Genomic DNA, 14,431 nt, shown 5'->3' on the forward strand with positions numbered 1-14,431 from the left:
CCAAAGAGAATAGGTTCCCCAAAAGCCAGTACAAGCAATAGGGAATAAATCCTGGTGCCACTACTAGTGGCCCCACAGTCTGTCCCAGCCATGTCAATCACATTCAAAGGGACTAGTTGGGTCCTACACTTGTTCCTTCCCAGTCTGGCTGGTGTTGGTGAACTCTCATTAGCTCAGGTAGACTGTTTCAGTGGGTGTTCTCATCATGGTCTTGACCTCTTTGCTCATATTCTCACTCCTCCCACTCTTCAACTGGACTTTGGGAGCTAAGGCAGTTTCTCAGAAAATTGGGAATCAATCAATCAGGAATCAGCAATAACACTCCTTGGGCATATACCCAAAAGATGCTCAATCACACTATAAGGACATTTCATAGTGGCATTATTTGTAATAGCCAGAAAGTCTTATCTAATATTTTTTAAAAAATATTAGATAACAAACTATAGAAATGATCCCTGAAAGTATAGTCTTTCTAATATTTTTTTAAAAATAGATTTATTTATTTATCCAGGCTGAAGCTTCCTCTCCCTCCTCTCCTCCTAGTCCTTCCCACACCCCCTTCTGATTTCCCACCCCAATTAATTCTTTTAAGATTAGTCTCAGACATTTAAGTTTGTCCCAACCTTTTCTTAGGGATATAGTATCATAACAGAATTTTCAATGAATTTATAGAACCTCACATTTTTCGCTTGCGCATTTATTTTTAAAATCTCGTTTATATTTAAGAGATTTCACTATTATCCCAGACCGGTCCCAGTTGCTGGAATTACAGATGTATGTATCATACTCAGCTTCAGCTATGTACTTTTTTTTTTTTTAATGAGCAATTTACCTTTGGTTCTAGAATTAGGGAGAAATAATTGTGGTTTTACATGGTCCTGGAAATACTGTAATTCTTGTGAGAATATATTTTGAAATCATTAAGATTCTCAGTACATTTTAGAAAAGCTCCTCTCATTGTGTTTAAGTCCTTCTCAGACTTGAGAGCTCCAAACTGAAAATAAGCCTGCTCACCTCCAAAGGATATTCTGAGGATTCAATGAAAGCTGTAGTCAAGTCCTGTGCGGATAGTGCAGGGATCAATAAAAGACAGCCAATTGTGTGACATTTTATTCTTTTGGCTTTTGGGGAGTCTACCACTCAGCTCTCAAATAAATCACACATGGAGGCTTATTCTTAGTTGTAGGGCCTGGGTCTACCCTTGTTCTTGGGGTTCATCTTGAGGACAGTTTCTGGTTAGCCAGCTAAAACATTTTGTTTGTTCCTGTGCTCCCCCTGCCCAGACTGGTGATTAGCTGTAGGGCATTGCTGACTCCATCTTTGGTGTGGTAATTTCCCATCTGCCTGGGCGGAAATCCTTGTGCAGCAGCTAGGTCTGTAAGGATTTTCCCCAAGGTTAAATAAACGACACTTGGTTGATCTCCTTTCGAATGATCCAGGTCTCTTTCAATCTCCAGGCCCTTGCCCGACTAGCGTAAGGTACAGTGGTGCGCGAACTGTACCGAGGGGGTAACAAAGAATCGGGTGTTACACTTAGTTATGAATGCCTGGCCTTCCCTTGGCTTGTTTCTTGCTAGCTTTTCTTAATTTAAATTATCCCACTACCTTTCGCCTCTAGGCTTTTTCCTTTTCTTACTTGTTTATGTCTTACTTTCCTTCTCACCCTGTGGCTGTCTGGCTGGCTGGGTCGAAGGGCCCCTGACATCCTCCTCCCCTTGTACTTGCCTTCTCCTTTCGTGGTTTCTCCTTCTATTTATACTTTCTGTGTACCAAGCATGCCTATTCTTGTTCTGCTTTGCTATTGGCTGTTCAGCTCTTTACTAGACCATCATGTTTTAGACAGGCAAAAAATAACAGCTTCACAGAGTTAATCAAATGGAGCATAAACAAAAGTCACATGCCAGGCGGTGGTGGTGCAGGCCAAAGCTACAGAGAAACCCTGTCTCGAAAAACCAAATAAATAAGCAAACAAACATCACACACCTTAAAATAATATTCCCCATTGTGTTGCTGGTGTTTTATCAACTTTATTATCTGCATTGCTGATCTGATTAATACATGCATTCACATGACTTAAAACGCAATTCACCAAATATGGGTCTTACTGTACATAGTTAATATAAATCGATCTCTCTCTCTCTCTCTCTCTTTTTCTCTCTCTCTTTTCTGAGACAGGGTTTCTCTGTGTAGCCCTGGTAGATTTCTGCCTCCTAAGTGCTAGGATTAAAGGCAAGCACCACTATGTGTTTTAGTAAGAAAAAAACAAAAAACAATTCAACTAATCAAAAGCCCTACTCACATACAAGTCAGAGTGAATACATTTTGTTAAAGGATTAAAGACATTGTAGTTTATGATGAGCCAAGTTTTAAAATTTGGTCAGTCACCAATGAAAAAGTGATCTTTGTAGCTAAAAATGAAATAAAATGTTCAGATTTAGAAAGATTTTTTTTTTAAAAAAAAGTTTGAAAAGCTTAAACACAGTATAAAACCCAAGCTGGCATCACCTAGTAAAACATATTATTATTAAAGAGCTTCCTAATATCAATATTTCATGCTTCATGGTCACATTTAATCAACTTAAAAGACATTGCTTGATTTAGTTTCTTTTCTAAACTATCAGTTCTGGTAAACATTCTAACTTCAACATCTTACCTTCAAGCAAAGTTAGATTCTACTTCTCCTAATCCATGTGTAAAGATCTCCAGAAGTAGCAAGCTGGTACCAATTTAAAGGAGTTTAAACGCAAGGCCAGAAACACTGCCAATATGATTACATACCAGCTAAAGGGATCAGAAAAGCACAGGCCCAATACTCAACAAAGGCTACTCATTCTAGGAATGAGTTGTTATAGGAACTGCAAGTACAGGTTATGGGAGGAGATGATGTCTTTCAACATATTTCAGTTTAGGGTAGCTGCTGTCCAAACTGTGCTGAGCAGGAGTCTGGGGTTGTCATTAGTGCTCAGGGGAAGAGTGAGGCCATGATCTCAAAGCCTTGACTGCTTCAAGTAGGTAAGAGGACTGATGTCAGCTTTATGCCTGGCTAGAAGCACATCAATCTGTGCTGGGGCTCCTGCAAGCTCCTATCTCTACTGGCTGTGCAGCTCCTTTATCCCTCTCTGTGAAAATCCCCTTTAAGTGCCCCACTTCTAGTCTGTACAGAAAGCAGGAAATCCTGCCCTCACAGAGCTGAGGTGACTGACAGAAATACAAAATTGTGTTTTGTTTTCTGGGATTTTTTGTTTCGTTTGAGACAGGAGGAGCCTAGGTTAGCCTGGAACTCAGTATGTAGCTGAGGGTGGCCTAGAACTCCTGACGCTTTGCTTCGGTCTCTCAAGAGCTAGGTTCTAAATTGGGTTTCTCACTTGCAAAGAACAGACTCTGTACTTAACTTAAGCCGAAAGAAATTTATTAGAGTACGTTTAGAGAATTAGCAGGAAGACTAGAGAAGCAGGCTTAGTCAGGAAACAAGGAAGGTATGGGGAATCCAAGTCCAGCTCCAAGAATAATCTGAGTTACTTTCAAAATTCAAAATTCTAGAGGACCAAACAGATGCCTCAGCTGGTAAACATGTTCGCCACAAAAAGTGAGAACCTGCAATCAATTTCCAGGATCCACATGGTGGAAGAGAAACCAACTTCCACAAGCTGTGATCTCACCTTCCAAAGTACCACAGTGCATATCTCTCCCCAAATTAAAAATAAATACTCAAAATTCCAGATTGAAGCCTGCTATTAGTAGTACATGTATTCAGAGAACAGGTTTAAATTCCAGTTACTAGGTAGAGAACTAGTTTTCAGAAAATCTTAGATATACTTTTCTCCCCATATCCTTCTCCTCATCAACCAAGTCTCCCTTACAAGAGGAACTCAAAGACAAAGCAAAGGATGACCTTGAACTCCTCCTCAGCTGCTTCTACCTCTGAGATTATAGGCACACAGGGTTTACCTAGTGCTGGAGATGGAACCTACAGCTCTGTGGCTCTGTGTAGACTAAGCAAGCTCTCTATCAACTGAGCTACATTTCTAGATCCATAGATTCCCTTTTTCAAAAAGCATCAACAACCACTACTTTCTATAGATCACTCTGCAGAGGACACACATAGGATGTCAAGTGTAAATTCAGTGTAGAAGTTGCAGTTAAATGAGCAGAATGAAATGTCAACTTGGAATGAGTTTGAAAATGTAGGCAAGACTTCTGAGAAGAAGCAAGCTGCATGAATAGTAAGAGCTAGAATTGAAAGTGGGGATTTTGTTCTAAGCCTAATCCAAACTAAAAAGAAACTACAAGGATTCAAGTCAGAGACTATGTCAATGGATCCCAAAGAAGATGTAAAAGCAAAAACTAGATTGTTACAAAACAGCCCTGGATCGGAGGAGGTACCACATAACCACAAAGTTAAAAGCCAGAGAAAGCAATAAAAAGTATCAAGAAGACAGGGTGGATTTGCTGAACTTCATATAAATGTGTATTCATTGTAGGGCATGTTCACATGCCTGTTATTCTAGTTCTCTTAGACAGTGGAGAGGAAACAAAAACAAAACCACCAGGTCCAGTACAAGGTAATGAAAATACAAGGTTTAAGAAAATGATGGATCACTGTACTGCTTCAGAGAGCTCAGCACAATGAGCCTCACACTCAAGAAGAAATGCCTGATCCTACAAGTCTTAGCTCTTGTGCTCTTTCTAGATGGGTCCTTGGAGTAGGCATGGCCAGCTGGAAAAGACAAAGTCAAGGTGGTATAGATAACAGCAGGTGCCATGTGGTTACAAGGATATCCTGCTTCTAATGGATAAATGACATCTTGAAAAATCTGTCTGGTGTTTGAGATCATACACTGCATGCACCTTATGCAAAGCAGCTGGCCTTTCAGTTACAGGAAGAGAAAATGACATCATCAGGGCCTTAGTGTGTGTGTGTGGGGGGGGGAGTCAGATCTCTCCTTGAGAGCAGAAGTTTAACCTAAACAAAAACATTTCCAGGCAGAATCACAGGTTCCATTGTGTATCAGTTCAATTACTAATAATTCAAATTTCCAACCAAGTAATTTTAAGCACTAAAAAGCTTTAATAAGAATATCTTAGTTTTAGAAATACCTAGTATAGTTTAAACTTTCCCCTGACCTCCCCTTCTTCCCTAGGGCTCACTTTCCCGGAAGCTTCAAGATAGGTCCTTATCACACCACAACACTGTGCGAGAGGGAACCAGGGACTGAAATCTTTCACTTGTCCATTTCACAAACAGGTTTTTAGCTCAGACTAATTTCTGTAACACCAAACTCAGCAAAACTTTCCAGATTCTGCCACTTTCTTAAAAAATAGTTTTAAATATTTCTAAAATTAATAACCATTAAATGTAATACATAATTTGTAGGTGTGATTTTGATGCCTTCTCCCTACCTTAAAATACAGAAATTGTGTGCGCTGGCACCTACCTGCAACCCCAGGACTGGGAGGTGGAGGTAAAGCAGGGGCTCAAGGCCATCCTCTACACAGCAAGTTCAAAACCAGCCTGGGCTAAACAAGACCCTGTATCGGAAAAAAAAGTAACAAAGCATACAGAACAAATTCAAAGCAGGTTAAACTAACATTGGGAAGGGTTTTTGTTTGTTTTGTTTTTGAGATTGCGTTTAGGGGTACACGTACTATATTTCTACTATACCTGGAGGTTTAGAAACGGAACAGCTCAAATAGGTAAAATTCTAGTTTTAAGAAAAATGGAATAAACATCAATATGAAAAACTTAATGCCCCAAACAATGGCAAAATAAAGCATCATTCTACATTACATGTAGTTGTTCATGTGAACTCCAATACCTTTGTTTTGAAACTTTCAAAAAAAACTTTTAAGTTTTTTTTTCCGTTTAAGTTCCAAAATACCAGAACAATGACACAGTTGGTGGTGCTATTGAGAATATGCCGAAGATGATTCTGAACTTTGTTGAAAGCCACAAAGGAAACCACAGCAATACTTCGGATATCCCCACCAAACAGGAAATACAAAAGGGAAATCAAGGGTTTGACAAGGCTGAAGTGGCTTTAGCAGGACGCGTCTAGATTTCAGTCTCTTGACCTTGCCTCTCATCTTTACCCCAGTTCCTTCTGAACCCTTCCTTTTCTACAAGGCAAACAAAAAAGATGCATGGCCTTCGGAAAGGGAAAATCCTTTCATCATGGCTTCTCCCCTTTAAGGGGCCCTCGCCTCAGTTTTAACATCTGTCTGTCAAGCAGAGCTATAGTCTGGGTTCCCTCTTAGTAGGATCAAATAATATGCTGTCCCGCACCAAGTGAAAGCCACCATTCCTGGGAGAGTTGCCAACACAACTCAGCTTCGGTTCCTCTCCCGGCAAGGCTGGTTCGACCTACAGTCAACAGGAAGCTTCTGGGGCAGGGACAGGATCCCAGCTTCGGAAAGAGGCCAGACGAGAACGTTTTTGGATCCCGACCAGGGTGTCAGCACCGCCCCGCTGGCTCACGCGCTTGGGCTGAGATTTTACTATCAGTGACAAAGACTGCGCAGACACAAGGCTGAGAAACGAAAAGTCAAACTCTTCAAAGAACCTCAACCCCGGCCACCCCATAAAACAAAGCCCCACGCCCCTCGGCGCAACGGAGAACCGGGCCGAGCTCCGTTGTGCCCGTCGCGGTAGTTGGCGCGCGGGAGGGCAGGGCGCCGCAGGCCTGTGCAGCTTTCTCTTCACGCCCCCTCAGGAGCCCGCCTGGCCCCCGCCGCCATGTTGGGCCGGCAGGCGTGACACGGCCTGGCCTCCCGGCCAAGCGCGAACCCCGCACAGAGATCCGGCGCCGGAAGGCGCTCGAAGCAGGCAGCGCGGCCAGGCGCGAGTTCCGGTGAGCGGGCGCGCGCAGGTAGCCGCAGCCCCCGCCCCGCGCTGCCGCCCCCGTCGGGAACGGAGGGGCGGGGCCGGCGGCTAGAGGAGGAGGAGGAGGAGGAGGAGGAGGAGGAGGAGGAGGAGGAGGAGAGAGGGAGGCCGTGGGGTGCGGGCGCCCGGGAATTCCCTCCTCCTCAAGTAACGCGTCCCGGGCCGGCTGTGCCGTCGTCGCTGCCTCCCGGCGCCCCGCGGTTAGGAGACGGAGCACGGAGAGAGGGCCGCGCGGGAGTGCGCCTCGGCCGGCCACCGTCTCCCCCAGCGACCCGTGCGAGTGCGGCCAGACGGCAGGTAGGCTCGCGGCGGGCTCTCGCAACGGAAGCTGCTGACCCCGGCCGGGCAGCGCTAGGCCCCGGCGTCCGTCCTCCCGCTCCCCGGCTTCTCGAGGCGCCGCCGTTCCTGCCGCTGTCTGCCGGCGGGGCCAGGAGTCGGGAAGTTGTGGAGAAACTTCTCCCTCCTGCGGTCCGGCGGGCGGGCTGGCGGGCGTGTCTCCCGGGCGCGCTACCTGCTGGCCCCCAGCCTCGGTCCCCCTTCCCGTCTAGTCCTTCCCGATCCTGCGAGAGTCCGACTGGTAGTCTAGTCGACGTCGGGGCCGCTGTTGCACCCTGCGTCCTAAAGGGCTTCGGGTCACTCGCGAGTGAGGACGAGCGGGAGGCAGGGGAGTGGCCCCTTCTTGACCTAGCGGCTAGAGGTCTGTGTCGCCTGACGCCCGCAGCAACTTTCCGGAGAGAGGACTGGGACGTGGGGCTGGGGTGGGGTAGGGGTGAGAGTTGGTGAGCATCCGTCTGTGCAAGGTTTGATTGAAAACCGCGACGAGTTTATAAAGTTTTCCTTTGTTTGGGGTTGAAGGTGATGGGAATTATTATATTCAGAGGCCTCTTTTAAAGGTGCCCTGACACTCTGCCTCGTGTTGGGTTCGGCTCTTTATTCCGTGTTAATGAAAATTTTGTCTGAGAGTCTGTTTTTCTTTTTGGTAATTATTTCCAGCATTTGCATTATTGGACACGCGGAAGAGCTGCTTTAAGAAAGTGGGAATATCGTTTCTGGAATAGGGACTTCTGTAGTGAACGGGGCATAGTGTGGGCTTTTTTTTTTTTTTTTTTTACATAAGTGATCGAAACAGTCGTGAAATGGTTAATGACAGTTATAATAAAATAAATAAATGAAAAGTCTGCAGTACACCCACAACTTTGCAGCTCTGTCGTTTGTCATGTATGTGTGTCCCACAGCTGTGTTTTCATATAGGTGATTTCCCAGGACACCATGTTGTAGTATATTTTGTGCATTATACTGTAAGATTACTGTACCAAAAGTATCTTGACAATTGAAAGTGTATATTAAAATTCTGTTTAATTTCTAAATTTAAAATGTTACAAAATGTGCATTTGTCATATGAACTTAATGTGAAATACTTGTTCAACTCTATTAAGAAGTCCAGTGACTGTGGACAGAAAACATTTTGAGTGGACAGGTAAGAGGATGTTAAATTAAAAGCCGAAGTTCTTGTATGCATCACATATGAGAGAACACAAACTGCATGAAAGTTGTACACCAGAGGAATATTTCCTTTCTTCTAGCCATGTCAACATTTAGCTATATCTTATTTTTTGAGTACCAGCTAAACCACAGTGAAGAATTTAGATACTGGTTAACATTTCAGAGGGTCCTAAATTTGAAAAAAACCGAAACTATTGCCTTTGATTAAAACAAGACAGTTTGTATTCATGTCTCTAGCATAAAAGCTAGAAGGGCTCTTAAAATATATACTTTGCCATAACCATGGTAATGTTAACATAGCTTTAATTTTGCAGCCTGTTTTTGCTGACTTCACAAACCACAAAATTGACTCCTTTCTGTTAACTGAAAGTGAAATTACAGCCCTGACCTGTCTTCCTGGGAGAGGTATAGACTTTTGTCTTATGGTCAAAGGATAATATTAATATATAGTCAAAAGTTTGTTTTTAGTTGAGGAAACTCCAGAAAATCATTGTCTATGCAAATAAATTTTATTTTTGTGTTTATAAGTGCTGAAAGAAGATTAGTGACCCAGCACAAATGAATTATTACTAGTCTTTATTTATTTGTAGTTCTAAAATTGCATAGTACTAGTGGTAAATAGCTTATTATGGGTAAATTAAAAAAAATACATTTAGCTCCTGTTGCCATGATTTAGGAAAGAGGCATAAACAGATTTTTTAAAAAAAGGCTCTGACATCTAGAAATGGTCTAGAAATGTAAACTTAAGTGATAAAACTAGTATTTAAAAAGAACTACAAGGAAGTAATTTGCATAAAAACAAAGACTCTCGAGAGGGAGGGAGGCAGCTGTGATAAGCATCCCTACTTCTGTAGTAGTAGGAAAAAATTCCCCCTCTTCTCCACAGGGTTTCTCTTTGTAACAGTGATGGCTGTTCAGAAACTGCCCTGTAGACCAGGTTAGCCTGGTACTCACAGTAATCCACCTGCCTCTGCCTTCCCAGTGTTGGAGTTAAAGATGTGCGCCACCATGTGCGCCACCACCGCTTGGTTAGGAAAGTTCTTTTAACCTTGGGGTCGTGGATGTGTTTATCTTAATTCATCAAGTCATATAGTTGTGTGTTTTTCTGTACGTAGGTTTTATATTTTACGTGAACATTTTTAAGATGCCTAGTGTAATGCAGTATAGATGGTGTTTGGATTAAACTAATATTTGGGAGGATAACCTGGTTTCTTGTCACATCCTTCAATCTTTCCCCTTTTTGTTAAAAAATTTAATCATTGGTGACTCCCTGGGCTCTCCTTTGCTAACAGGTTTAGGCTTTCTGCATCATAACTGTCATGTACTAGCCTGTATCTATAACTGCCTTGAAAATACCACACATTTCCAGATGTACAATAATGAGATAATTTTGAAAAAAAGTATTTTTCATAGAAATACTCTTAGTTTTTGTTGTTATATTGATATTTTGAGAGAAGGCAATATACTTTACTATTTTTAAATGTAAGTAATAGTAAGTAATCAAAATGTTTATTGAATGAATGGATGTTGTTCTGTTATCAAGTACCTACTTTTGAGAAAATCAGGTACCATAACAAAAGTGATTCAGCAAGTCTTGACTTTCATTCTGTTTTTTCTCCAGAGCAGTAATGATTTAACTAAAAAGTTCGTCGGTTAGTTTTGATATTCCCATGAGATTCTTGTTATGTAGTAATTTTTTCCTTATTGACACTTAATGAAGTGGGTAGAGTCTGAAGAAATAATACACTTTTGTTGCAGACGAAAATAGTGACCGTTTGGTTGCGTTTCAGAGACAGTGTAGTTGCTAGACGCTGCTTTATTTGTTCTGTGTAGTCGTGTGCTGTTTTAGCTGTTGATTTTGTTGCTTAACATTATTGTAATGGAGCACTGACGAAGAGATTGCATCTGTGCCAAGTTCTTATGTCACAGGAACTTTGCCTTGTTGTAAAGGTGATGTTTGTTACTCTGGCCCTGTGTGAATATTTACAGGAAGTTTTAGTAAGATCTTCTATTGTTCTGAGGGCTACATGACTAGGTCACCTTTGTTTCACATTTAAACTGGTTTATAATATAAATACAAGTCCTCTAGCAAGATCCAGTTGCTGCTTCTTAAAGGAAATACTTGATTCCTATTAAGGTATCTTGGTGTCTTAACAAGTACTGTGTACAGCCGTTTGTGTGGCTGTGGTAGGGTATATATTTTCTTTTTTCTTTTCTCAGCTGCTCCAGTGCCACAATTAGCTGAGTATTGCTCAGCTGCAGCTGCTGGGTGATTATGAGCCATCTAGCTCCTGTCTAAACTCAGAGGCGGATTTAGCAAAAGGAGCTATAGTAACAGTCGAGATAGAAAAAGAAGAGCCAGTGCTGCTGCCAGTGTCATTTGAGCAAGTCTGTGCCAAGGAATTCTTGGCTGCCGTAGCACTCACTACTATTGTCTTGGAACCAGCCAACTTGATGGCAGCATATCTTGATCTGAGTTGAGATTTACCCTTTAGATTTGGAAGTATACTCCAAGAAAGGTGGAAAGTCCTGTGATTACAAAGTATAGCATCATGTACTGAAGGCCTGAATTACAATGATGAGACCTCAGTGTCTCATCTCCTTGCCTAGCAGCACCCTTTGGTGTCTCTTCTTGGGTTTCGAGAAACATTTAACATATTCCACTCTACTTTAACTACTGTTACTATTTGGGGGAATGACTGGATTTCTGATGTACCAATCTACATTTTTCTTTTCTAATAAAAAGTGGAAGACCCTCAAGAGGAGTTAGTTCTAGAACCAGCTACCCATAGCTTGTCCCCTGCTGTCTGAAATTTGGAAGTAAAAATCCAAAATTCTTATTTATTATTGTTGGTATTTCAGAACATAAGCCTCAACAAGTACAAGTACTAGCGATACATGGTAGTCTGATTCCCACCATCTATTGGGGAGAAGGCTGAGATGGGAGGATTGGGAATTTAAGGTCAGCCTAGACCATTTAGTAGTACCTTATCTCAAAAGTAAAAGAAAAATATCAGCATGCAAATACACTATCAGCTATGTATGGAAAATTTTAGACTGGAAGATGCCATTGGCAAATTTTGTTGCCTCTGAAATGATATTCGTAGCATCTTATACAGCTATCTACTGAAAATGCAGGGACAATCAATTCCTTTTACTAATCCTGATAATACTGAGTAGTTCAGGGTTTGGCTAATTTGAGGTGGGGATTAGAATTCAAACTTTAAGGAAGAAATATATAGAAGACTGAGCATGCTTAAGTGTATGTTGTCATAAGGTCATTTAACAAGAGACTGGTAAAAAGCTCATATGACAAAGATATTTCTTCTAAAATTGTAGTATTTCTTTCTGTGGTTGTTGTTGTTGACAAAATGTTTCTGTAGCAAGGGGCTGTTTCTATAGTAGTCCACAGTAAAGAATTTTTAAAACTTTTACATTTATTTGTTTATTTAGGTGTGTGTGTGTGTGTGTGTGTGTGTGTGTGTGTGTATGAGAGAGAGAGAGAGAGGGAGAGGGAGAGGGAGAGAGGGGGAGGGAGAGAGGATAACCTGCAGGAGACCATTCTCTTCTATCATTTGGGTTCTGAGATTGAACTCACTGTTCAGTTTTATTCACTAATCAGACATTTTACCAGCCTAAGAAATAATCTTTGAATTGTATCAAAGATGTGGTTTGCAGTATAACCATATGACTATAACTGTGGACTTTTTCTTTTTTCTTTTTTTCTGTTTTGGTTTTTCAAGACAAGATTTCTCTGTGTAGCTTTGTAGCCTGTCCTGGAAATAGCTCTTGTAGACCAGGCTGCCCTTGAACTCACAGAGATGTACCTACCTCTGCCTCCCGAGTACTGGAATTAAAGGTGTGTGCTCATAATAAATATTTTTTGTATATCCTTACCAAAATTAATAAAATCAGCTTAGTGCTTTTTTATAGATTAAATTTAAATAATATCAGCTTTCTTTTGCTCTCAAAGTTTTGTTCTACATTATATAAAATAATTTAAAATAATCTTTCAAATGAGAATTTTAAAGGTTTTCTTTATAAACTAAAAATCAGTTGAAGTTAAACTAGTCTTTAGGAACGTTTATTTTAAAGAAATACTTTTTAAAGTTTTGGCATTTTGGTTGTGAGCCTAGCCTTTAATGGAAGAACCACCTCTCGAGACCTATTTTTTACAGTTTTAATGAATATAGATTATTCTTGAGTTATAAAAAGAATCCCGTTTTCGTTAAAATCTGAAGTACATTTGATAATTTATCATACTAAAATTGACAATATTGTAATTTAGGTTTATCTCTCCCTAGGATGAAAGAAAAGAGATATACTCATTTGCTGTGATGTGTTTGAAGGAATTTATAGTACTTGGGACACATTATGCTGTGGTTTTGGCAGGGTTTAGGAAGTGCAGGAAGGAAAGTGCTGACCACTGAAACTTCCAATGTATATCTAGAGGCTTAAGTTGTTTCAGTAGTCTGTCTGTCTTCCCCTCCCCTCTTTGTGTTTTAAATAATTTTCAGTTCCTTAACATTCAAGAGCAGTTGGAGTGAGATAGGGTTGATGGCTCACATATATAAGTTAATACTTAGGATTGTTCTGTGGCAGACTTATTGAAGTCTAACCTTTGTTCTCATCTCTTTTACAGATAAGGATACCTTAAAGTAATGGCAGTCAGGCCTATGGAAAGGAGCAGAGAAGGAAATGCGGTATAATGAGGAAAGAATAAAAATACATCAACTTTTATAAAGACATGCTTCTTTTTAATTAGTGTACAGAATTCCATTTATAATAGTGACCAATTCCATAGCTTCGTCAATTTAGTAAACTTCTTAGGTAAAAGGTTGTCGAGCCAGATGGTTCCTGATTTTAGTTTGGCTCTGCTGGACTAGGTGTGTCTTTGTTGGAGAAAGTATGTCACTGGGGACAGGCTTTGAGGTCTCAGAGGCTCAGGCGTGGTCAGTGGATCAAGTCTTGCTGCCTGAGGAACTCTCAGCTTCTCCAGTAACCGTGTTTGCCTGCATGATGATAATGGACTAAACCACTGATCTTGTAAGCCATCCCCAATAAAATGGTGTCCTTTATAAGAGTTGCTGTGGTCATGATGTCTCTTTTCAGAAATAGAAACCCTAACTAAGATAGTGGTATTAAGTGTGTGATACTTCTGAAACTTTTTTGTTTGGTTGGTTTTTGTTTTTTTGAGACAGGGTTTCCCAGTGAAGCCCTGGCTGTCCTGGAGCTCACACTGTAGACCAGGCTGACCTTGAATTCAGAAATCTTGCTTGCCTCTGCCTCCGTGATGCTGGGATTAAAGGCCTGTGCCACCACCACCCAGTGGAAATTGATTTCTTAACTGACCTTTGAAGCAGTTAAGTTATCAAATAATTCATAGCTATTTGGATGAGGACATTGCCACACTGTAACAGGAAAATATCTACTATCATTATAATTCAGATTTAATTTTTAAAATTTGGTTATTGTGTTTATGTGAATTCATGATGGGAGGAAGCCTGCCTGCCACAGCATGTGTCTGGAGGTCAGAGGACACCTTAAGGAGTGGGTTCTTTCCTCTCACCTTTAAAGGGGTTTCAGGAATTGAACTTAGGTAACTAGGTTTACATGGCAAACATCTTTACCCAATGAGCCATCTTAATTGACAAACACTCCTTGATAAGGGTATTTATTTTTCCTTAAATTAATAATTAATATTTGGAACACAACAAGCATGGGTATTCGAAATCTTCACCTTTCAAGACTTACTAGGGAAAAATAAACCTAAAATTGCAAGTAGGTTGTGTTCTCAATTTATTAGTTTTATGAAATTGGAATGTTTCTCCAGAATGCCTTTTCCTGTAGTGTAACCTTTCTGGTTAGATTTCTATGTAGCCCATTAAAATTATCCCGTAAAACTGTAAAAAAACAGTTGTAATAGTGTTTTTCATTTTTTTTTGTTTTTAAATATGTACTCTTTGAATTAATAAAATGCTTATTTATAAATATTAAGTATGAGTAGATAAACCTATTGTCTAGCCTGTCACTTCTTTGTACCTTTGC

At 40.9% G+C, this 14,431-nt stretch overlaps 1 protein-coding gene and 1 pseudogene across 1 annotated transcript in view; one reads left to right on the forward strand and one right to left on the reverse strand.

Moving 5' to 3' along the window:
* Window positions 1-393: 393 nt before the first annotated feature.
* LOC121459161 lies at window positions 394-471 on the reverse strand (annotated as a pseudogene).
* A 6,557-nt stretch (window positions 472-7,028) lies between these two features.
* Window positions 7,029-14,431, forward strand: part of LOC121458917 (tyrosine-protein kinase Yes) — a 70,856-nt gene continuing 63,453 nt past the window's right edge. The window contains exon 1 of the mRNA XM_041668306.1: window positions 7,029-7,177. The gene's annotated coding sequence lies outside the window, so the exon portion shown is untranslated. The remainder of the gene's footprint in view (window positions 7,178-14,431) is intronic.

This window comes from Microtus oregoni, unplaced genomic scaffold (genome assembly GCF_018167655.1).
Source record: "Microtus oregoni isolate MIOR12 unplaced genomic scaffold, Mior012 000018F_ref0000195, whole genome shotgun sequence".
In the NCBI taxonomy this organism is placed as follows: Eukaryota; Metazoa; Chordata; class Mammalia; order Rodentia; family Cricetidae; genus Microtus; species Microtus oregoni.